This window comes from Balaenoptera musculus, chromosome 3, assembly GCF_009873245.2.
Source record: "Balaenoptera musculus isolate JJ_BM4_2016_0621 chromosome 3, mBalMus1.pri.v3, whole genome shotgun sequence".
NCBI lineage: Eukaryota > Metazoa > Chordata > Mammalia > Artiodactyla > Balaenopteridae > Balaenoptera > Balaenoptera musculus.
The window spans coordinates 69,706,818-69,730,769 of NC_045787.1; the positions used below are offsets into that span (position 1 = coordinate 69,706,818).

The 23,952-nt window shown below is 44.7% G+C and overlaps 1 long non-coding RNA gene across 1 annotated transcript; it reads right to left on the reverse strand.

Annotated features, from left to right (window-relative positions):
• Positions 1 to 4,914: 4,914 nt before the first annotated feature.
• On the reverse strand, positions 4,915 to 23,817 carry LOC118891804. Its single transcript, XR_005019174.1, has 4 exons — positions 22,955 to 23,817; positions 11,169 to 11,296; positions 9,267 to 9,316; positions 4,915 to 5,798 (listed from the first exon to the last, which is right to left on the reverse strand). It is a non-coding gene; the product is annotated as an uncharacterized LOC118891804 (long non-coding RNA).
• Between the last annotated feature and the right edge of the window lie 135 nt (positions 23,818 to 23,952).

Genomic DNA, 23,952 nt, shown 5'->3' on the forward strand with positions numbered 1-23,952 from the left:
CATCCATTAAAATCTGGAGACACTGAAGAACTACCTTACACGCCCCATCGCTGTACGACCTGTTTAACTGTCTCGAAGTACCAGTGTTAAAAACAATTGGCCCAGTATTATAGATGTCTTTTTACTCATCAACTTCTAAAGGACACCTTGTCTCCTGTTGCCCGATTCACCACCTCCACCTCCAGCACCCATCCAAATGCAACATCATATTATGGTGTGTTTTACTCTAACTAATTAGGGAAAAGCTAGGTCATAGCAAGACAGAGTGGGGAAAGGTTATCAATATTCTTATCACAATGGCATTTCCAGATCTATAGAAAAAACTAGATATATAGTTATACACTCTCTTTAATACATTTATTTTCTAGCCACATTGGAAAATAAAACCTTTGGCTTCATCTCTCCATTTTTAAAAAGTCAAAATTCTTAACATACTAAACTGTCTTGAACTGTTTATATGTAGTCTATGAATAGGAAGAAAGTTTATGAACTTGAAATGTACTTATCCTTATCTCTTACTATTTAAGTGGTTTCTTAATTTTCTTCAAAGATTACACAAAATCAAATTAGCATTTCACGTTTTTCAAAATAAGAAAATTATTTTAATTTTTAAAATAAACACAGAGCACAAGTAGAAGAAACTTAGTGTTTAAGAAGACTCAAAGAAAGGCCACTTGGAGAAAACAATTCATTTGGACTGTAAATAATGCATTTATCTCATTACTATGCACATTAATGGTAACTGCACTAGGGGGCTGATACTGGTAAATATATTCATTCATATCCTGCAAGGATATTGCAGAAGTCTTCCTATATATCTTATTTTACCTCTATCTAATTTCCATTCCTGTTGTTTTGGATTTTTCTGTATGACTGTTTTTATGTTATATCCTCTATAATTCTATTATTGAGTGACATTTCATTGTTAATTTTCTGGCATAAAGTAGGACAAGGAAAATAAGTTGGTTATATCTTTATATTTACTTTTACAGGTGTCATTTTATCGGCCTATTTCTAAGTATTTCATGAAAAGATTCTAGATGTCAAAACCTGCAGTTAATGTTCCTGCTTAGAAATACACAAAATAATACCTTTGACGCTGGCAACTCAGATGTATTATTCAGCAAAACAGCAATTACTCATTGTTTTGCACTTACATGTTAAGAACTATGCGACACTTGGTGACACAATAACAAAATTGCAAAGTCAATTATATTTAAAATAGACATCCTAATAAAACATACACAACCAACTCCTTTTACTCTTTTTGAACTGTTTTGTTTCCTTTTTCTGACTGTTTACAGTCAAATAGATTGTGTGAACCTTAAACCTAAGTATAATAACTGATTCACACACATCTTGAGAAAAGAAAAGTTAGAAAATGGGGAGGGGAAGTAATATAAAGGGAGGTGTATTCCTGAGGGCACCAGATTCCACCTAGGGAAGTGCCAGAATGTTGTATATTTTTGGAAATGTACATCTGTGATGTTCTTTTGCAATGTCAATCACAGTGACAAACTTTGAAAGAGCGATGTCTGCCAAAATTTAAAGCATAATTTAAGCTAGAGCCATACTAATAATTCTAAGTAGAACTAAAGCAGTAAAAGCCAAGGAGAATCTCTTTATATTTAAGAAGGCAGGGTTTCAGGTGGGACTAGATGCTTGTTTTATTCTATTTTAATTGCACAAGAAGCATTTTTGTAACTTGAACTTCTCAGTAATGCATTCCACTTCTCAACCCAGCCTACAGCCTAAATGGAAGTTCCCATCAGAAAATTAAAATGTTTGTCTGGATAAAATAACTTCTAAATGAACTCTCTATTTCTTTTCATTTCTTTTTGTATTTTCTGCAATGTAGCCCCTCGCAATGATATTAGTTCTAGTGTGGGAAAATATTATAATTGAGATCTGGTAAGTTATTTGCAGACTTCAAGTTTTTCTTTACACTGTGCTGACATTTAGTACAGCCCTGGTGAGGAAAACAATACTACCATTCATAGCTCTAGACGTAGATTTCAATCGACTTAAGCGGGCACAATGAAACTTGGTCATTCACTGGTTACCCATATTGTGTTCTCAAATTTTCTCTCAGCAAAAAGTATAATGACTCAGTATTGTATGGTTGCATAGACAAGGGCTCGGAACAAGAGACACTAGTTTTGTCTGACGGTGTGAGAAAGTCGTGAAGGGATCTTTTCTTCCAGATGGTGTTAAATTCAGCTGCCTTTTTAACATTGGCCTTGCACAGCAATCTGCTGCTCCCCTTTCACAAAGACTGCGCTTGGTTCCCACTAGTTAACATGCATACTCACGCAAACTGCAACTTCGCTCCAACTGTTTTACAATGCAGTGGTATGCTAAATAAACTTGATCCGGTTCCTGCCAATGTTAAAACTAGCTTTCAAAGAACTACTTAACTGATATTTACACTTCTTTTGACTTAAATGTACATGCCTTTGGAATATTTCAGATTTCAAAGAAATATCACCTTATTATAAGGTCATTGTAGAGATTACCTTGGACACCCTTCAGACCCATGTTCAGATACAGTACCTCTCTTCAACACACACAAATAAAACAAAATGTCAGAAATTTGATGTGTAATAGAAAAAGAAAAATTGGGACATGTTGCATCAAGAGCAGTGGAACGGCAAAAAATAAAATTAAAATAATAACATTGAAATGTATTTTTATTGATCGATAAGTCATGTAACATTAGTATGATACAAAGCAAGTTTGATATGACAATGGCAAACACATAATTATAATATTGTTTATTTTCCTTAGATGTTATATTTAACACATTTACATAAAAGACCAAGATGTAGGCAAAAGCTTCAGTAATTTGACTCCATTGAGTGCTTTTAGTAAACAATAGGTTTCCCCAGCAAACATCTTATTGCCTTAATTGAACCTCCTTGAGAAAGAAAACCACACACTTTGTAATGTAAATGTTAATTGTAGTAGACAATGGTTCTAGGTAAATAGCACCCCTGGACATGAAGTAAATGAAAGGAATACAGGCACTTAACAATGAAAGGTTGTTTGCACAAACAGTACTTCAAATGTAAATAAACAAGGGTCTTCTCAACGGTCACTACAGTAGTAAAACTTTGGCACGTGTTCAGCCGCCAAATTGAGAATTTACGTTAATAAAATCTCTCAGAGTTTCTATCTGAAACTAACAGTGGTTTTACAGGCTTCTCCAGTCTGCAGTCTTACAAGGAGTTGAAACTACAACGGAAAATGTAATGCTTTTGAAGAAAAACTATATGTTTGGGATTTGGGATTGTCAGGTCACATGGAAGATAACAGGTCATTTTGGACATTTTCTAATGCAATGTTTGTATTTATATTTAAATGCCTATACAAATGTTTGCTCGGTGACATGTGGAAAAATGTAAGGACTTCTATGAAAAGATTACAATGGGGACCTTTAAAATGCCAAAGTTTCTACTAAGCACAGTCATTTTTAGATTAAATTAAAATGACTGTTTAGAACACATCCAGCTGGTACTATACTAGAACAAACTTTTATCATATTATAATTAACACTTTTTAGGTTGATGATTTTATAATTTTACTTCCAGTGTGTGCCTACTAGCATAATTAGACCAAGTTCCTAGATATATCATGTTCAGAGGTAAACAGCCTGATGAAGTGATTATAATGTCTGTTATATAGAGACATATTTTTAAATATAACCCTCCCAAAACAAAAGCCAAAAGGTGGTCACAAGGCCACAAGTAGGGACTGAGAATTTGATGTAGGGGCAGGCAGTAGCGAGTAATGGGACATTTGGGAACTTTTCTACTAGCTTTCCTTAAATATTGAAAATCTCAACCGAAGAAAAAAGCCAAACTTAATTATGGCCAGATTAAACAGCAGTTATAAAATAAACAGAAACATACAGTACACAGCAGCTACAGACCAGTTGGTACTGCCATTTGGGAGGCTGCGGATGGCTGTGGGTGGGAAATGCCTCTACTTTCTTAAGCGATGGAGATGAGTATGGTGTGTGTACTTGATGTTTTTTTCATACCCTCACCCCCCAACAGGGCTGTCTGTCATAGGCTGCCGGCCCCGCTTTACCACTTGCCCCCGAGCGTGGGAATCGGAGCGTCCTGCCGTTCACATCTCCTGCATTCCGTTTAGCGGAATCAATTAGGCAAGACAGACCCTCAGATTCCCCACCCCCTTTCCATTTTTGTCAGGTCTATATACGTCCTAATTATTTCAGTTTGGGATGCCAGAGCTGTTTCCTGGATAGACCTGATCATCCTTAAACAAAAAGAGACGAGGCGCACACGTGGGTTGTGGCGTAAATGTCACTTTCATTTCCAATGCTAGGCGCAGAGTAAGACAGAACATTTTTTTAACACTTTGACAAGAGGGGAGGCGATCTCGTCTCCATCATGTCTTTCTGCTTCAGTAGCTTCCTCAAGGAAACCCTCTTGGAACAGAGAAGCATCTGTCCTTGTGTTTTGAATAGAAGAATAAAAATCAGCCTTTGCTTTTTTTTTTTTTTTTGCATTTTCCTTCCTAGCTCTATGTCCTCAGTAGATACAGATTATTAACCTTCCAGTATAAACTTTTCTGAAAGTCTAATTTCATATAATTTGACATACAACCCAAATACATGCAGTTTCCAAGCATAATCTTCAAATTGTTCAGGGGAGGGGCCTCGTTAGGGAATAGCCTAAGTCTACGTATATGGAATCATATTCAAACGAGGTACCAGACATCTCTACAACAGCTCTCTAAGAAAAACAAAAACCCTCCATATATAAACTTTTACCTTAAAGTAGGACAAACTACATGTGCCTCTTTACTCATTAGCACTATACAATTCTTTGCAGCTATAACAACCTCACAAAATATCTGCACCTTAATGTTCTGGCATACGTGTGTCAATTTCCTCTAATCCCACCTTTCGTCATAAGGGAAAAACAAACACAGAAACAAAGTTAGATTCAATAAGTATTCCTGACCTTTCTGCTTTTTACTGTCTCTCGGTTGCAGTTCATTCTCACACGCTCCCCGGCGATCTTGAAGGAGTTTTTACTTTCGGTTATCTAGCTTTATGAAGACCAATACACTCATACAGCTAGATAACCAAAGATAACAACTCGCTTCCCTCACAGCCTCTGTCTTCTTCTGCCCAGACTCCAGATCCACATCTTTCTGGCAGCACCGAAGAGTAAGTAGTCCTCCAGGATACTTTGCCGCGCAAAAGATTCCTCCTTGTATGTAAATATGACCTGGCTTCTGTCTGTGTGTGCGGCTAGACATCCAAACGAGAGCTGTTGCTTTCAAAGTTTATTCCGAACTTTTTTTTTTTTTCCTTCAGCAAGTAATCTCCGGCAGCGTTAGCCAACAATTCATCTATTAATATCAGAAAATAAAGCCAGCTATTAAGGTGCAGCAAGCGGTTAAAGAGCGAGCGGCAGCATCCGTCCCTTCACAGGCCTCTATTTGCATTGTAAATTGCTTCCTTCTCACGCAAGACTCTTTAGCCTCCCTCTATAGAGACGTATAAAGCCAACGGCAATTTCCAGCGCAGGTTAAAGAGGAAGGGAAAAAAAAAAAATCCCATTCTATAGAAGAAGTGACAGCTGATTCAAGGATCTGCTCCGGATCCTTTTGGGTAAGGCACCATGAGCTTTTTACCAAGCGGTGGCAGCTTGATTGCACATATCTTGTGTGTGTGTGTTTTAGGGGGAAGATCCTCGATTTCACAGGGCTTCTAGGCTGGGGAGGAGAAGATGCCGTCTTGCTGGCGTGCTGCTGCCCCGGCTCTGAAAGAAGGAGAAAAGGGCCATCATTGGAGGGGCTTTTCACTGCCAAAATGTGGACCAGCCCGGCGAGGTCAAAGGTTCGAGACCGCGGGAGACCAAGGTAATGATGATGTCATGAGAAATCTCAAGTACACGGTTATTGATATGCATCAGTGATCATCCAACTGCCCCACGCCTGCTGCCCGAGCAGAGGTAGCGGCAGCAGCAACGGCAGCATTTCAACAGCCCTATTTTCTCAATCAACATCTCTTCCGCTAGCACTACCGCCTGCTCCTGGAAAAGCAACCCGCGCCCTTTTACCTCCTCGGTGCTAGTGCAGATCGCTCTAATATCCAAAGACTGGAAGAAATCTCTCTCTAAGGACAGATAAAAGCATTTCAGATCTGGGGAACGTCTTTACCTGCATTTCTCTTCTGGCAGATTGCATGGGCTGACAGATGGAAGGCACTTGGCGATTGCTTAAAGCAGGGCCTTGCTTTCTGGGGCTGGGAATCAGATCTGTATTACGCAGTGAGTCGATGTGTGATTACATTGACAATTTGCTCTGGTGGTGTGTTTTTAATGGCTTCACAGTTCAGTCATATTTTGTATCTATGCACCGTGGCGATAGGGCAGCGTATTTTGTTCTGTAAGTTCAAAGTGAATGCTCTAAGCAAGCCGACTTCATCCTGGTTTTAAAAAAATAACTCTGTATACAGGGTGTGCCTTAGAATGTAGCACAGGTAAACACTGCAGCAATAGTTTCTAATGTTGTACACAACTCTGCTGTAATAAAAATGCTGAGGCTTTGTCTGTGGTTTCAAACATCAATTTTCATACAGAAGGGCAAAATGTACTAGTCTTCCTTATGAAATAATTTTAAAAAGGATTGTTACCTCGTTAAAAAGACAGATAAAATACCTGGATGTTTTAACTCTGCCCCTGCAGTCCCCTTCCCCACCCCCACCTTTCTTCTGTCTAGAGAGGAATGTTGTTTTATTAATTAATTAGCCTCATTCTTTTTCTTAGGACTTTGCAAAGCGTGACTATGACCACTTAAAGACCTCTTTTCTTCTTCTCCTTCGTAATGGGTAATCTATGTCTAATGCACCTATGACATGTACAATTCTAATAGTCAGATGTCCCTCAGCAGAACATCTGTCCACATAAAATGCATATTCACCATGGGTGAACTTTATGGACTGTTATGAGTTATGTTTGGTGGTGCTACCATTCTTTAAATATATGCTACAAGCAAATGTCATAAATCTTCATATTCATTTCACACATCACTAGTTTATCACAATACTCTCATTTTCATAGGTTGACTATTTCCCCCATCACTAAAACACTTTCATAATATACACTCTTTCATTAATTCAGTAATTTATTCATTTAAAACATGAGTGTGAATATGGTTATCAAATTATAGAGCGCACATATGTAAATCCTATAGAAAAGACTGACAAGAAAACAGAATTGCTAAGAAAAGTCCCCAATTAAGAGTTCAAACAACAATATTACACCAATTAAATATGTAACTTAGTAACACGGATGCCAACTTTTCCTTAGTTTTTTAGCAATTTACTTTTTTGGTGAGCATTCTTGTCCTGATTATTTAGAAAAGACTAAGCTATGGAAATTGCTCATCTATTTTTCTTTTCAAATTTTGAAACAAGAAGTACAATCAGAAATGGCTGCATTGGGTTGTATAAAAAACATACATGCAAACTACAAACTAAATCAGAGAAACACACACCCATAGAGTTACTGTTCCTTCTTGAACTATGAGGCACAACATAAACTACTAGATAAAAATTGAACACATCACTGAGGCACATGCCATTTTTGACATTATGTAAAACCCTAATGAGCTTTGCTTCCTTGGAAGATTGAGAGTATTTTGGCCTTGCTTTCCAAGACCTAGAAGCAGAATCATTAGTGATTTGGCATGTACTACATAAAGGAAGCATATGATCAGATGAATTCAATTCCTTAAATCAAACCCTAAGAAATGTCAGATATTTTTAGAATATCTTTTTGCTTTATATATGTCTGCATGGGGGTTGGTGAAAGTAGAGAGATGTGAGGCAGGTATGTCTGTGTGTGTATCACCACCATATTTGTGTAAATTTGCAAATTAATGTGACTACATTTCCACATTTAACAATTAAATGCGTTTTTAGAACCCAAGTAACTATCATGAAAGCCAAGACACTGAACATCTGAGACACTTCTACAATTAGAAGCTACAGAATATACTGTCTTAAAATAGCATCTTCTGTGGCAATGCCACATAGTCATATCAACTAACTCCAGGACTGGCCCCTTGCCTGTCACATATATTGTAGATTCATTATGAGAGTGCCAAAAAGTGAATTTATCCAATGTAATGATTATGGGCAGTCTGTTCATTAGCCATATATAGCCAATTAAATATTTTACCTCTCCATCATCTTTCAAGGTATGAAGAAATAAAAGATACATAGCAAGCCTTAACACTGAGCACCTGGGTATTCTGAATATTGCCAAGGTTTATCATATACATTTCAAGGACTGTATTATTATCTAGGATGTGAGACAAGTTGAAACAATTGTGCTACTCTAAAGATTCTTAGCAATGCCTGCCATACATTGTTGTGAGCAACTGTTAACACCTACATGTTTTTATTTCAGTTATTTTTGCTTTCAAAAAGTTATTTAGCTGAGCTACAGAATACCCTTTTTGAAATCTGCATATTGAAGGATATACTGAATTCATATGGCTTGCCTACTCATTCTCTAATAAATTCCCATTAATGGCCAGTAGATTAGGACATGATTGTCATGCTTATTTTCTAATCTTTTTATAGGTCTCCAGATAGCTGAAACATGAAACATCCTGGTTTTCTTGGAAATAAACAATCTCTGCTTAAGTTAAAAGTGAAAAGTTACGATTTTCCACATATTTAGATCAGAATTATGCTATTCCATAAATGCAAATACATCAGGTTTGCTACTAATATTTAGAACACCTCTCTGAATCCTGTTCAGACCTCTGCAGAGTATATAAAGAAATTGGCCTATCACTGAATTCCCTTTTTAATACTGAGTTTGTATGATTCTCAAGCATGTAAACCACACTCCACTAATACAGTCAAGACTACCATTTTCCACATAAAAGTCATTTAATTTATAGCGATTTGTATAGTTCAGGCAAGGTACTTGACTGGCTTATTTTCTAATAAAAGTGTCCTATTATTTCTTCTGTATCCTGAATTTATTTTTTATAAGCAGTTAAGGTTATATTTGCATTATCCTTGATATATAATATACATAGGCTACCTATCGGGAGAAAACTGCACATACTGGAAACTTAGATTTTTCTGGAATTGTTTCTATTGCCTGAACTGGGAGATATGCAATACACTGCAGGTCTGTCACCCAGTAAAATATTCTATTTTTTTTGTACATCGCTTTAATTTTATCAAATGTAAATTTTTAAATTACCTTTGGTTGGTTGGATTGTCTATTCATTTTATGCTTCTTTGTAGTCTCATCTGAAAAATAGTCAAGAAAACAAATGATCACAGTTTTATATGTATATATACACACATACATATATATATAATCATGGCTTCATTTACAGTATTGCAATTACCAGGATTCCTTAAAATGCCAGGAGATTCCAGAAAACCCCAGTATAAGATATCCTGTGCTTCAGCACCCACAGAGTTAAATATGCTAATTTGCATTTAAATGGAGACATGCATGATAATGGGAATGCAAAATATGCAGAATCTGGAGGGGTTTGGGAAATTAATTTTTTTCTTTCTTCTTTTATTTTTAGCTTGGAAGAAAGAGGGACTCTTAAGAAACATTAGGGATTTGAACATTATAACCTGCCATACAAAAGAGGAGGGAGAGTTCTCCCATGTAAGAATCTCAAGACTGGAACAAAAGTCATATTTTTTAAACGTTTAAGGCACTGAATTTCCAGGCCTTTCAAACAATGGGAATCCCTGGATAAATATCTAATCCATTAGAAAGATGCAAATAGTTTACTGTAAGGCCACAGCACGGTGAGATGTGCATTCATATCTATGGCTCCTGATTGGCTATTTCCTCCAGTAAATCAATGAATAATGTAAAACCTGATTGCTGTAAAGTGGTGGATTTTTTTATTCCCTTCCCCCATCCTTCCTTGACTCAATATTCAAGAAGTCTTACACTCCCAAAAATAGGTGCGTTTCTTTTATGATTTTTTTTAATGCTTATTGTTATTTTGGAGTGGCCGGGGTGGGGCTACTGGTTTTGCAAAATGAAAGTCCTGCACTGGTTCAATTACGCTGACTACGGGAGCTCATTTCTCGAGACAGCGCCCGAACTACTGGTGCCAAGGTGGGGAAGGAGGGTGGCCGGCAGAGGTAGGCACCACGGTAGGGAGGAAACTGGATCCGACCCCGCCGCTCTAGGCCCAAGGCAGCCACAGCTCCCAACGAGCCCCCGGCCGTGGCCGTGACTTGACAGAGCCTCCGGACTAACTTCTGATCAATTCCACTGCTGCCCTGACCCCTCGAGACCGTTCCCCATTCAAACACCGCGGGTACATTTGCAAGAGAAAACGTCGCAGACACTAATGCAAATACATTGCCTGGGTTCCCACAGCCCTGGGTTCCCTCAGACAATTCCAAGCCAAGGAAGGAAGGTCTTGCCTCCCTCAGCGGAGCCTGGGCTCCTAGCAAACCGCTTTCGCTCAGATACCAGAAGAGTCAGAAGCTGAAACGCTCCAATAAGTAATCGCGATGGCTGCATCTTGATGAATCTGAACTTGGGATAACACTGTAAAGCGGCCTCTCGCTTCCCTGAATCCAAAAGGCAAAGAGAAAAAGGAAGTGGAAATCCACCAGTTCTGGTTAGCTACTGTATACAAGTTTCCACCAGAATCCCATCAGACCCTCACTTCACTGCCAGGTAACTGCAACTTTGAGGTGGTTAAAAAGAATTGTTCAAAATGCGAATCCTGAATCCAGGAACGCAAAAACAATACAATGCACTTGGCTCTAGGTTTAAGAGGGAAAAGTCGCACTTTCAACAACACAAAATTACATACAAAATTCCCCTTTCCAACGCGAAAATTTCCTGGAATCGTTCTTCAATTGGGGGGTCAGGCCACTGGATAATTAACAGTCCTGGTTCAGACAACTCACGAGATCAACAGGTTTAGCATCGAAACACACAATCAATTAGCTGAAGCAAAGCCCCGGACTGGCCCTCGGAGCGGCCCGCAGTGGGGCTCTGCGGGCACCGGCTCGCGGGCGAGGTGAGGAGCGCGGGCGCCGGGCCGCGGCAGGCACTGCTGGCCGCGCGCCGCCGGCCGAGTTGCCGCCTGCGGGCCGCCACGATACTCACTCGCTCTCGTCCCTGCGCCAGGCAGTGTTGCCCCCCAATCCAGCTGGGCAGGAATCGAGGCGCCGGCCAGAAGACAAGATCCAGAATCACAGGGCAGCCGCAGTACATAAACAGCCTCCTTTCGGCGTCTCGAAAAAAGAAAAAAAAATTTTTCAGACCATCCCTCTCCTTCGCACATTTAAAACTGCCGCTCAATTCCACACGGTGATTCTTGCTTGATTGCGTCTAAAATAGTTTAAACGGATCTTCCCTTCTGGGGAGAGAGAGAAAGGCGCAAAAGACGAAGGAGGAAAAAAAGCCAACTTTTCCCCCCCACGCCAGGCACTTGCTCCCTGAGCCTCGGAGTGGAGAGTGAAGTGGTGTGTGCGAGGCTCGGCAAGTTTTTGGGGGGGCTGTCCAAGGTCTAGTCCAGCCCCCTCTGCCGAGGAGGACGTGCTCTGAAACTCAACCAATTTCCCCACTGCTTTTGTTACTGATGAACTGAAGCCCTATTGTTCATCCATTGCCACGGTCTTTTTCAGTCCCCACACTACGTTCTGCGTTGCCAGAGATAATGAATTTGCACCCAAACCTCTCATAGTCCCCTCCTGACAGACGGAACAAATTAGAAATGTCTCGTCTGAAGGAGGCAATGGCTACATTTTCCTATTGTAGGAAGCAAAGCACACATTTCTTTGGAAACTTCTTTTGCCTTTTCTGCCTTTTATTTCCTTCTCCCTCTTTTTCTTTTTTCCTCCAGTGTTTTTTTCTCTTGATTTCTTTAGACTCTTTTTATTTTTTAAAGAATAGCCCTGTCTTGTTTTCCCAATGCACGATTTTTATGTAACTTGTGGATCTTTTCTACCTTCCTTCTTTCCTCCCCTTCTTTCTTTTTAAAGGACTCCTTTGCAATTTTATTTACAAACTTGGAGAATGACCTTTTGACTTGCAGACTTTTTTTTTTTTTTTTAAAGAAAGGTCTTTTGGTTCAAGTCCCCCTTCCTCACTCCTCCTCCTCTTTTTGTTGTGGTCCTTAAATGTGTTTGGCTAAAGACAGCAATACATTATAAGGATTTTTATTCTTTAAACTCCAGAGCTATTCAAAAGGTACGAGGGACGCTCCATAGGGGTTAGCTATTTGAGGGGGAAGAAAAGCGTGTGTGTGTGTGTGTGTGTGTGTGTGCGTGTGTGTGTGTGTGTTCCACGGAAAGAGGCAGAGAGATGTGGGAGGGTGTGGGTGGGAGTGTGCAGGGAGAGAAGGGTGGGAGCCTTGAAGAGAAGGTGGGCTTCCTGGAACGCGAGCCGGGAGGCTGTCAGGGGTGTAGGCGCGAGGGGGAGGTGCGAGAATCCGTCTCGCCGAGGGCGGCTTGCACCCCTGGGCCTATTTGCGCGCCCCGGCCGGCCTCAGCCTGAGCGCGGGTGTCTGAGCGCGCGGGCGCCTGTTCCGAGCCTGCGCGCGTGCGACAGGGGGCGGGAGGGGGGCTGTAAAAATTCTGACGAGTGGCCCGTATGTAAATGCAGTTCGGGGGGAGCGGGGAGGAGGTAATGGGAGCCGCGGGCGCGCAGCCCCGCCGGCGGCCCCCAGCTTTCCCGCCAAGTGCAGCGGGAGGACAGACAGCCATGCGTGTCCTTGGCGGGAGGGCCCCCGCCCGCCGCGCGCGCCTGCCCCCGCGCACACGCACACACTCCCATCGCCTGAGTGGGGCCCGGTGGCCACGAGCATATCAGGAAAACAAAGCTAGAGCTGCGAGGTGGAACGAAGAAACGGCAGCCTTGGCGGCCAAGGGCAGGACTGGGAAGCCAACACCGCGGCCTCCGGCGCCCCTTCCTTGCCAGTCCGTAGCCCGGCCCTCCGCCCCCGGCTCTGCACGGCCCTGGCCCAGAAAAGGCCGAGGACCGTTTCTTAGCTGCCTAGGAGAGGGTGGCGAGCAGAGGCAGGGGCGGATGTGCGCAGGGAGGTGCCAGCGAACCCCGCCGGGTGCGCGGGCACGCACACACGGGCGCGCGGGGCAGGGGTGGGGAGTCTGAAGGCCTCCCTGCCGCGTAGCCAAGAGCCACTACCTCCTCGAAGAGGCTGCCGAGCTCCAAGTGAAAAGTACACCAGGCTAAATCCGGCAAGACAGCGCCCGGGCCTGCGGCCACCGAATCGCTCGCACCTCAAGCCCCCCTCCCCAGACAATGTAATCGAAAGGGCCTGGCTGTGCAGAGACAGCCTTCTCTGACCCCCTCCCCCTTCAAATGGGTGTAACTCGAACTCCAGCCCAGGATCTCTGGCCTAGATGGCCCCGGAGATAAGTCCCAGAGGTGGCCGTGGAGAGACACTGATCTCTCGCTCGTCTCGCTCACAGCGCCTGCCTCGGTGCTCACCAGCCCAAGCACCTCCCCAACACACACACGACACTCCCATCACATTGAAACTCACGCTCAAGGCATGTCTGTTAATGAAGCCGACGCGCTTAATGAGTGCACAGGTAAATCGGTACCGAAACGAGAAGCCCCCACCACTCGACTGGGCGATTTACCTCTCCCTACTGGAAACACGTGTAGCTTATCGTGTTTTAGGAGTGATTTGCTCTTGTCTGAGGTCTCCCCCTCCTCTTCTTGTGGAGAGAAGCCAAAAAAAAAAAAAAAAAATCGTGTTCCATTGTCAGTCTTCTTTCTGATAAGCTACCCGAGCATTGGTCTAAAGCATTTGGGGAGCTGATTGATTTGGTTTGTTATCTGTTGTTTTTGGTTTGTTGTTTTGGGGTGTGTTGTTTTTCTGAGGGAAGCAAGAGAACATGTGTTTGGTGGGGCTGGAGGTGCAGGACAGGAGCCTGCGGTGCGGCCTGAAGGCTGGCGAGGCTGGAAGCCGAGCAGTGGAGAAAGAAGGCGGCGGTTCGTCCTCCCCCGGGGTCGACACACGGGTTCCCTTGGCCCCCTCGGGCCTCGGATTTGCCACCGCCGTTGCCGCCGCCCGAACGAGCGGACTCCGTCGGCTGCCGCTCCGTGTTTTCTCCCATCCCGGCTTCACGTTCAAGGTTTAGCTGCGAGGTCACGTCCATTGACGTCAGCTCCCTGTCTCCCTCTACGTCCGGCTACATTTACATACATCAAGGAAATTAGGGCATTAAAAAAATATGCAAATTCTGCGCGAAGAGGAGCCTGTGCATTCCTGGCGCGATCGTCTTTTATTGAAGCTTTTAATTAAAGGGGCCAGTTGGCGAGCCCCTGAAACAACCGCCAAAACCCCCAAAAGAGAAAAATAAACGCTGTAGCCTTCGGGAACGGTTGTTTCGGCTCCTGTTCTGTGGGCGGTTGAGGACCGCCGGCTGCCCGGCTCGGAGAAGAACAGGTTAGAGGAGGCAGCTCCAGCCCATGCATAATCAGGGCTCCGCGGCGCCTCCATTCTTTCCTCCTCCTCCTCCTCCTCCTCTCCTCCTCCTCCACCTCTCCTCCTCCTCCTCCTGCTCCCGCTCCTGTTGGTTCCAGCGTGTATTATTTTTAATACTGATGCATATGTAAAAGGTATATTTGCATTTTTTAATTCGCGAAAAGTTCAGGTTTATCGTTTTATTGATTCTCTCCCCCACTTTTTTTTTTTTGCTATCTTATTATGTCTCTCTGTCTCTCTTGTCCCTTTCTGTCTGTCTTTATTTTTTGGCAAGTGTCTGCTGCTGTCTCTTGCTAGATAATATGCACAGTTGCCTCCCTGCTTCTGTTTATTGAAGGCTCCAAATATGCACATCTGTCATGTATGTAATGCCAGCTGTATAACCTCCTGGTTTGGTCATAAAAGAAAAGACACATTTTTTTTTTTCTTTCCTGACATACCCCCCTTGATCGGCTGTGATGCCCATCGCTCAAGGCTCAAAGTTTGATTGTCTAATTAACTTCATATTAGCAAAACAGTTTGGGCCAGTGCATTTGAGATAATGTATGTATAAAAGAAAGTGACCCCAAAGATTTCTAAAGAATTTTTGTGCTGATTAACTGAGAGGTGCAGCATTCACCACCCTATTGCTTTCTAGCATTTCTTATTGCAAAAAAAAAAATCTATTTTAAAATGTGTAGAAACAGCAACGGACAGCCTTCTGCAAGGAAGACATTTTCAACCATGTTGTATGTTGTACCTTATCTGCTTCATTCAAAATTTACTGAATTTCATTTTTATCTTAATATGACTGGAAACAAGGCATATTATCTTGATTCAAAAGCATCCTTAGTTCCTGACTTTGGAATTCAAACAAATAAACAAAACAGTTTACTATATTAAGCCAGTTGATTTGCCCTAAAATACACAGGCCTTGAGTTAGATTTCAAGCAATGGAAATCTTATTTATAGGGTCGAATTTTTCTTTCTGGCAATATGTCTATTCAGCACAATGGCTTCTGAAAAATATATATGTATAAAGTCCACTTTAAAAATTTCCCCAAAGCTATCATTTTAAGAAGACCGAATCCATAACTGCACAGCCACAAAGAACAGCAAAAGGCACACATGCAGCTTATTCAATTAAACAAATCCGAGTACATGCACAGGTAATTAGTTTTCTTATGAATGACTTACCTGCACAGATACTCAGGGCAAGACTCACCCTCCCCAATGGCTTTCATGTATAAATATTCACATGTATTTTCCCCCATTTTAAACCTACAGCTCTATGCCATCTTTCATGCTGGACTATCCAGCATCCATTTTTAGCACTCTTAATTCTTATGGCATTTCCAGCCTTACCCCTGGCTGTAGTTTTTCCAAGCCTACACCAAAGTGCTCATATGATATGTTATCCAATAAAAAGTGGTCAGATGGCTACACGTAAAACATTTAAAAATGGAGATGCACTTATCCTTTAGGTTTGTCCCTACTTTGCCATATATAGCAAGATTACATTTCCTAAAGTACATTTTCAGCACATTTTATGAATAGTTGCAGGATTCCACAACCGGTTGCAGAATTGCCAGTTTCTGGGGGGCACCCGGCTGAGTGAAACAATTCAGCAGGTTAAATGTCTCTTCGAGTTTGACTGCAATCCAATCGTGCGTGGCAGTTTGTTCCTACCTGGACTCTGGCACATACCTGCCCGCCTTTATGCAGGAATCAGGACAAACACACCAGCCACGTTGCAGGGCATACAGTGGCGGTGCATATATTTAGATGGTAGTAGCAAGGAATGTGTTCTTGTAGTGATGTCTGTGCATGCATCTGTGTACAGACGCGTGTGTGTGTGTGTGCGCGCGCGCGTGCTCGCTCTGTGTGACAAGGGACACAGAGAGGTACACCTCTTATCTCTGATCTCTCTGTAATCTCCTTTTCTGTTTCTAATCTCCCTTATTGGCGCATGGTAGTAACCTGAAGCCTCTGAACCGACACCGTCACTGCCGTGTGCGCGCTGTAGCTTACCCCAGGGGCCTGCGGCTCGATGGCTCGCTGGTTCGGTGGATGTTGTGGTGGAGGGTGGGTAGCGCCGCTGCCGCTGCCACCGCGGGTCCGGGTGCTCTGTCCCAGCCCGGCAGCCAAGCGCGCGGTGCCGGAGCCCCCTCCCACCCCGCCCTCACCCCCATCCTCCCCTCCCCTCTGCGCCTCCTCTCCTCCCCGCCCCCCCGCCCGCCACGCATTACCATATGGAGGCCGAGTCCCTGCGAATCACAGCAGCAGCGGGCGGTATTTGAATAAGGCCCGCAACCCGCACAGACCCCTACTCTCCCGCAGGCAGCGTGCCCAGCACCAAGGGCCAACACTCCGGCCGGTAACCTGTCAGCGGCTGACACCTCCCCAAAGTGCCCTGGGAGCGCGGGAGGGAAGGTGTTGGGCCTCCCACTTGCTACTTTTATGTTAACTTGGCTGATAGGATCTGACAATAAACAGGGGAGGGGGAAACAGAGAGAGATATACACGGAGAGATGGGGGGGCGGAGGGGAAGGGGAGAAGGGAGAGGAAAGAGGAGAGGCGTTTGAAGGGGGGAAGGGGGAGAGACAGGAGCTGAGGAAAGGGGCAAAATCGGGTAGAGGAGCCCAAAGAGTTGAGTGAAAGAGGGAGCAAAATGGGGAGGGAGTGGAGAAACGATGGGAGGGGGAGAGTTGCCCAAATATCTGAATTTGGACTCTCCAAGCTAAAAATACCACCTCACTGAACTTCACAACCTCCAATTAGACACGTGTTTCTCCCCTCCTCCCACGTCACCGAATGATTAATTTGCCATCTCAATCAGAAATAATTATTTAGAATTGTATAACAGATATAGGACCTAACGAAAGGAGCCAATTTTGGGAAACAGCGAAAGACATGACATTTAAAGATGATGTTGGCCACCTCACATTAAAAATTTAAGGCTTGCCTTGAAGACTCAGACACTTGCCCAGCCTTGTCTTCTGAGATAGCGAGACCAAGGCCCACAGTCAGAAACAAGAGGTTTTCCGAAATATTTTGGACTTTAAGTAAGAATTTTTCTTTCTTCCTCTTTGGCATTTGATTGTTACATTTTTCTTCTACACGAACTGATTACGTTTACCAAAAGAAAATGTAGATAAAGTGTGGGTCTTTTAAAATTTTTACTGCAAAGTATCCCCACATCTTAACTGAGGATATGATTTTAAACGTTGGTTTAAATACATAGCCAGTTCCATTTTGCATACTAATTCTTTCAATAACTTGAGATTCCGAACTTAGCGTTTTCAATACGGTCCCCCCCCCACTCCCTATCTTCAAATCGGAGCAGGGATTTCCCAGTACAAAATAATCGGAATCATAATAAAATCTCCAGTCACCTAGAGGATGTACCCATTGTAAATATCCTCTCGGTATTCAGAAGCCAAACTCCCCTCCTTTTGAGACACACACAAAAAGAACGCTTCTGATTAATAATCTCTCACGCGGCACACCGAGGCTGAAGGCAGGGAGCCGCAGGACGCCAAAGAAGGGGGCAGAACTCTCAATACCTAGAATTTCAATACAGATTCCGAAGACATGCTAACTGCTAGGTTTCCGAAGGGGAATAATACTTGGCAAGCAGTGCTTTCGGTGAAGACAACCGCCTCCAAATACTGACTCCTTCTTGGGTCGGGGGAGGGGGGCGGTCGCGGTCACCCGGCATTTCTGCGTACAGACGTGCGTACAACATGGTATGTAGCTCATGCATGTGGCCAGGCCCAGGTTTCTTTCTTTTCTTTCTCTTCTTCCTTTTTTTTTTCTTTCTTTCTATCTTTTCTTTTTTCTTTCTTTCTTTTTTTTTTTTTAAGGCAAGAAATCGAAACCAATCCACTGTTTCTGTGGCTAGCTCCCACGAAGCTGGGATTTCAACCTCTTGTTTATTTTTAAAGCCAGTGTGGCGCCCCGGTTGAATGTCCGGCTCGGGATTTTACCAGGATGGCCCCAGTGCCCAGTCGCTGCCCACAGCACGTGAAAAGAAGAGAAAGGAGGGAGAGTTGGTGGCTTCGAGCCGCTTCCGTCGGGGCCCCGCGTTTCGCCCCAACAAACTCCTCTTCCTTCTCTCCCCGAAGGCGCTCTCTTAGGCCGGCCAGTGTCGCTGCGGTCTTGGCCAGGTGAGCGAGGGGACGGTCCCCGGGGGCAGCGGCCCTCTCTCGGGAGCTCTGGTGGGTCTGTGAACCCGCCGGGCGCGGAAGGCTGAGTGGCTCGGGGGTCCAGCGTTGGGCTCCCGGCTCCGGCCAGCAGGGGAACAGCGACACCTACTGGCCGCGCGGGCACCGAGTCGGGGCCGTCGGGGCGGCCCTGGGCTGGGGATACCCGGCTGCTTGGACTCTGGAGGCCGCAGGAATCTGCGCCCAAGGCTCGGCCCCGCCCTCTAGGCCTCGCTTACCCCGGGGAAGGCAAAGCCTCCCCTTCTAGAGACCCCTAGGGGGACTGCAGGACGGGCCTGCACACTCGCGCGGGCACACACACCCTCCAGCCCGAGGCTCTTTCTTCTGGGGAACCGAGGGACCCGCAGACACAGTTGGCCACCGTCTCCCAGTTGTAGGAGAGACCCAGCCAGAGGTTGGAGCCCTGACCTCTCCGGGTTCATGACCCAGGCCTCTTCTCCACCACCCCCATTTCAGTGCTGACTAAAGACGGTATCTTTACAAATTAGGAACCGAGGAGAGTTCATTATCCTCCCTTAAGAAGGGAAATGTACGAGTCAAGGACACAACACAACGCAGTGGCTGGCGCCAAGCGGCCGGCCCAGCCCTCCTGCTAGCTGGCCTCGGGCACGTTGAGCGCACCCTCACCGCCGCCGGCGATTGAGATTTGGTAGCTTTTCTTTCAGAATTATGATCTTCTTAGTTACACAGGAAGTAAAGGCAAATTTGGGGTGATAGTGATATTTTGAGACCTAAGGGCAGGTGACTAGATAGATAGATAGATAGATAGATAGATAGATAGATAGATAGATAGATAGATAGATAGATGATAGATAGATGATAGATAAGGGGAGAGAGAGAGAGATCCTGCTAAATGTAAATGTGAATGTTTCGATTGTTAGCTTCGGTTGGGAAGGGTGGGAGAGAGTGCCAAGGGAAGGCGAGGCCCGAGGAAAACCTAGCAAGGATGGGGATGAAAAGAAACCATATCGTGTATTCCAGATTTCCTTTCTCTGCTCAGTCTTTTCTATCAAGGAAATAACTATTTCCTATGCAAAGGAGAAGTAGGTGGTCCCACACTGTGTGGAGGAGGGAGGGCTCTTCTTCCCCAGATGCCTCCATTTCCAGTGCTGGGTTCTGAGGCTCACCTGAGCCTGAGAAACCTGAGTGTGATTCAGTTGTTAACCTGCTTAAACATTAAAATATATTCCTACTCCTAGAAAGACTGGGTTATTTGAACTAATTTGAATCCTTGAGATTTTCCATTTAAAATACTACTCATTTAAAATTCCAGAATTAAAAAAAAAACAAACACTTTTCATTTAAAGTTTGAGTTCATCTTGGAAGTTATTTTCCTTAGCTTTAGATACTGGTTGGAACTAGGGTCTAAAGTGTTTTGAGGAAAAGGGGAGGAAGGTCTTGTTAGGGCTAAATTATTGTCTGCATTCTCTACAATTACAAAATTTTGCTAATTCTGTTTTTGTTTAAATAAACTGAATCCCTTAGGGACCCTAAAGTCACGAGTTTTAGATCAAGATTTCTGCTTTAAAAAAAAATCTCTAAAATGCTTATGAAGGCTGCTCTTCAACTCAGTTTTGCAAGTATTTTTTCTTTTTTATAAAATTTTTCTTCAAGTGTATCTGAATGTGTTCTGATAATGTATGAATTCACATCCCAGAGCAGGCCCTTAGCAGTATGTATGATGTACGAATAAATCCATGTTACTAATAATGAATAAAATAGAGCTATATTCTAATGACATCTCTGTCAATGAATCCTGTACCCCACTGAATAGCAAAGTCAGCTTTTTCCTGGTACAATGGAAATCTTCATAGAACAGAAAATGATTACAGAAAAATTAAATTACACTGGGCACACAACTGGCAAGTGTTAATCAAACCCAGTTCAGAGGTGTCTTTGGGTATTGAAAGCACCTTGAAAAATGGAGGGGTTGAAATCTTTTCCTTTCTTAAGAAGCATTAAGTTTCTAGAATGTAGTTTTATTTATGACTTGAAGATCTTATCTAGAATGGGTTCTTATTGTTGATATTCTTTGATATTCTTTGGTTTTATTTACTCTAAATATTGTTGATTTAACATTAAAGAAAATATAATTTAAGTGTCAAAATAGTGGAATTTCTCTATATACCTAATCACCCCCCAAAGCATAGCATGTTAAACCCTAATTAAAGGGACTATTTGTTTATTTGAACAGAAAATTAGGCCAGTGAAATTGTTCTATTACAAGAAATACGAATGTATGCATATTATTATATTACATGTAGCATTTTATATACAATGGATATATATAAAAATATATAAACCATGGATATCCATGAATGTTACAGTGGATTGTTACAATGTGTGTGTGAAGTAAGGGTGGAGACAAGCCTTCTAATTCTGTTTAGGTCTTCTTTAATATATTTCTCTTTAAATTCCTCTTATTTAGCAAGTAAATTAAGGAATAAAGACAGGCTAAACTGTCATTAGACTGTGTATATGTTCCTTTGTCACACCTGCCCTCCCTCTGGGCTCACCTTGGAGGGTGTGTGTGTGTGTGTGTGTGTGTTTGTGTGTGTGTATGTACTTCCTTTCCTGCTTGTTGAGAAGCATGAAGGAAGGAAGGGATGCAAGGATGGGATTATTGATCAGAAAGGCACATCATTGAATGTAAAATGAGGAGGAAATATTTGAAACCCTGCTAGATCCCAGCTAGGTGGTTATCTGGGGTGGGGGGACTTGTGTGTGGTAGCTGGCAGGCTGATCGCATAAATCACTTGGGGAGCGGGGAGAGGCTCCCAGCGCCTGGAGTGGCCTCCCTTTCAGCTGCGGTGAAACACGCAGGGGCTCAATGACGTTTGGCTTCAGGGAGTAGAGCTCCAAGGACACATGTGTGCATCTGGTTGGAGACAGGTGTGTGTGCGTACGTCTGTGTGAGTGTGTGCGTGCATGCGTGTAGTGAGGAGTAGGTACTTCATCAAAAATTCATTGAAAAAATATTGACCCTAAAATTCTGCCATGTCATCAATTGGAGTCAGGCACCAAGGTCACCAACATGTCCAGGTTCACTCATGGACCGCGGAACATTATTGCTTTTGATGGTACGAATATGGCTTCTTTCATGTCTTTGGTTCTCTATGGTACTTCCTTAGAGTGGGGCGAGGCTCTAGCCTCCCCCTCCTCTCTTTTTGATGCCCGCAAACAAAACCATTCTACCGCTTGAGCCGTCTGCCGCAGGTGTAATGGATGGCAAGGGGCCGACCTAACCACACTTCAGTCTCTTCTAGGTCGTCCCCGCTCTGCACCAAACAAATGAGTCCTGTTTCGCCGCTAGGGTGCCGAGGTGGATGGTGGATGCCGGCCCCCGCCCCTGGCAGCGTTCAGCGCTTAGAAACCAGAGCCAGCTGACAACACACGAAACACACAGGCACAGAGAAAACGCCGAGCCAACGCGCGCTCCCTCTCCCCCCTCCCTCTGCTCTCTGTACACATGGAGGACACGTACACAGCCTTTACACATTTAAAAGCCCTCACGACTTCCTCTGAATTCTTGGTTACTTATGACGGCCTTTCCCACTGCACATTGCCCCTGGTGTGTGTGTGTGTGTGCGCGCGCGCGAATGTGCGTGTGTGTTTAAAACGCTTATTGGTAGGTCATCAGCAGCTGATCAGACATAGTAATCCAATAATCTTTTTGAATGCATACAATTTTTCGTTCAAGGTAATTTTTTAAAAAGAGAAAAAAGGAAATCTGTCGATTTCCTGTGCAAGTCTTGGGTTCCCAGTGTAGGTTCCGGGGAACCGCAGAGCTGCGCAGCACCCGCCTTGCCAAACTTTCCCTTTCCAAGATTTGAGCGAGGCGCAAATTTCCACTTCATGACAGAGCAGGGGCTGATTTGCACGCTAGTGTGTGAAAGAGGGGAGCTTGGGGACGCTCAGCATAGGGAGAGAAATCGAGTAGTGGGAACCCCCTGTCCTGTAGTAGCTTGGAACCCTGGCGGGACGCACAGGGTGCCCCAGGACAGGAGCCGGAAGTCCAACCTTCCCAGGCGCAAAGCACCCTTTTGACCCCGGCCCTCTGATCGGATCCCTGCCGGCCGCACCTCACCCCGCCCGCCTGCGCGCACCCCACCCCCATTTTATCCTCATTTGAGTAGCCTCAGGTAACGATGCCCATCTCCCGGGCCTGGGCTATGGCCGGAGGCTGGACCGCGCCAGGAATCGAACTCCGCTGTCCCCAGAGTACTTACCTCGAGTAAGGCCCTGGCAAATGGTGGCCCTGAAGCGTCAAGTTTCCTCTCCCAGCCGTTGTGCCAGATTCTCCTTCTGCCTGCTGCTCCTCTCGGCGGACTCTCTCTCTCTCTCTCTCTCTCTCTCTCTCTCTCTCCCCCTCTCCCTCTCCCTCTCCTTCTCTCTCTCCCTCTCTCTCCCCTCTGTCACACACGAGGATTACTTGTGACTTTTAGAGGCAAAAGCTTGCTTATTCAGAGACGCGAGGGAGGGGAGACGGAAGGGAGGCGGGAGGGAGGAGAGAGAGGGGGAGACAGAAGTAGAAGGGGGATGGAGGATGTAGAGGAGGTGGAGAATCAGAGGTAGTGAAGGCGTAGGTAGAGGAGGAGGAGGGAGGGGAGGGGTAGGGTGGAGTAACCGAAGACGGGCTGGGATGGGACGGCGAGGAATACATTGCTCCCCACCCAGCTGCAGTGCGACGCCCCCAGCGTCCCGGGGGAGCAGGTGCGTCAGATCGCGGCTGGCTTAGGCGGGGCAGTACAAAAGCGCCGCGGGACCCCCTTCGCGGGCTTCTATCCCTCCAGAGCGAGCGCCGGAGGCCGCTCCACGCTCGAGCTCGGACCGCGGAGGGCTCTCCTCCGCCCTGACGGGGCTGGCTGTCTAGGGGCTCCAAGCTCCACGGAACTTAGATTTCATTCCTAGGCTCCTGGCCACCCTTGCCCGCGTCTCAGACAAGAGCTGAAAGTCCGCGCAGCCCTCGTGCGTCCTCTCCCTAACTGCCGGCGCCCACCTTAGCCACAGCCCCTGGGCCGGGCGCCGCTCACCCGGGCGGCTGCCACACTGCCCGGGCTCAGTCAGCCTCAGCCCTGTGTCTCTGTTCACATTTGGGGCTCCCCCTCAGCTTGTTATTACGGAGGTGTGTGTGTGTGTGTGTGTGCGTGTGTGTGTGTGCGTGCGCGCAGCGCGCAAGCTCCAGGCTAGAAAGAAGGTGAAATCCCGGCACGAAAAAGTAGCTTCG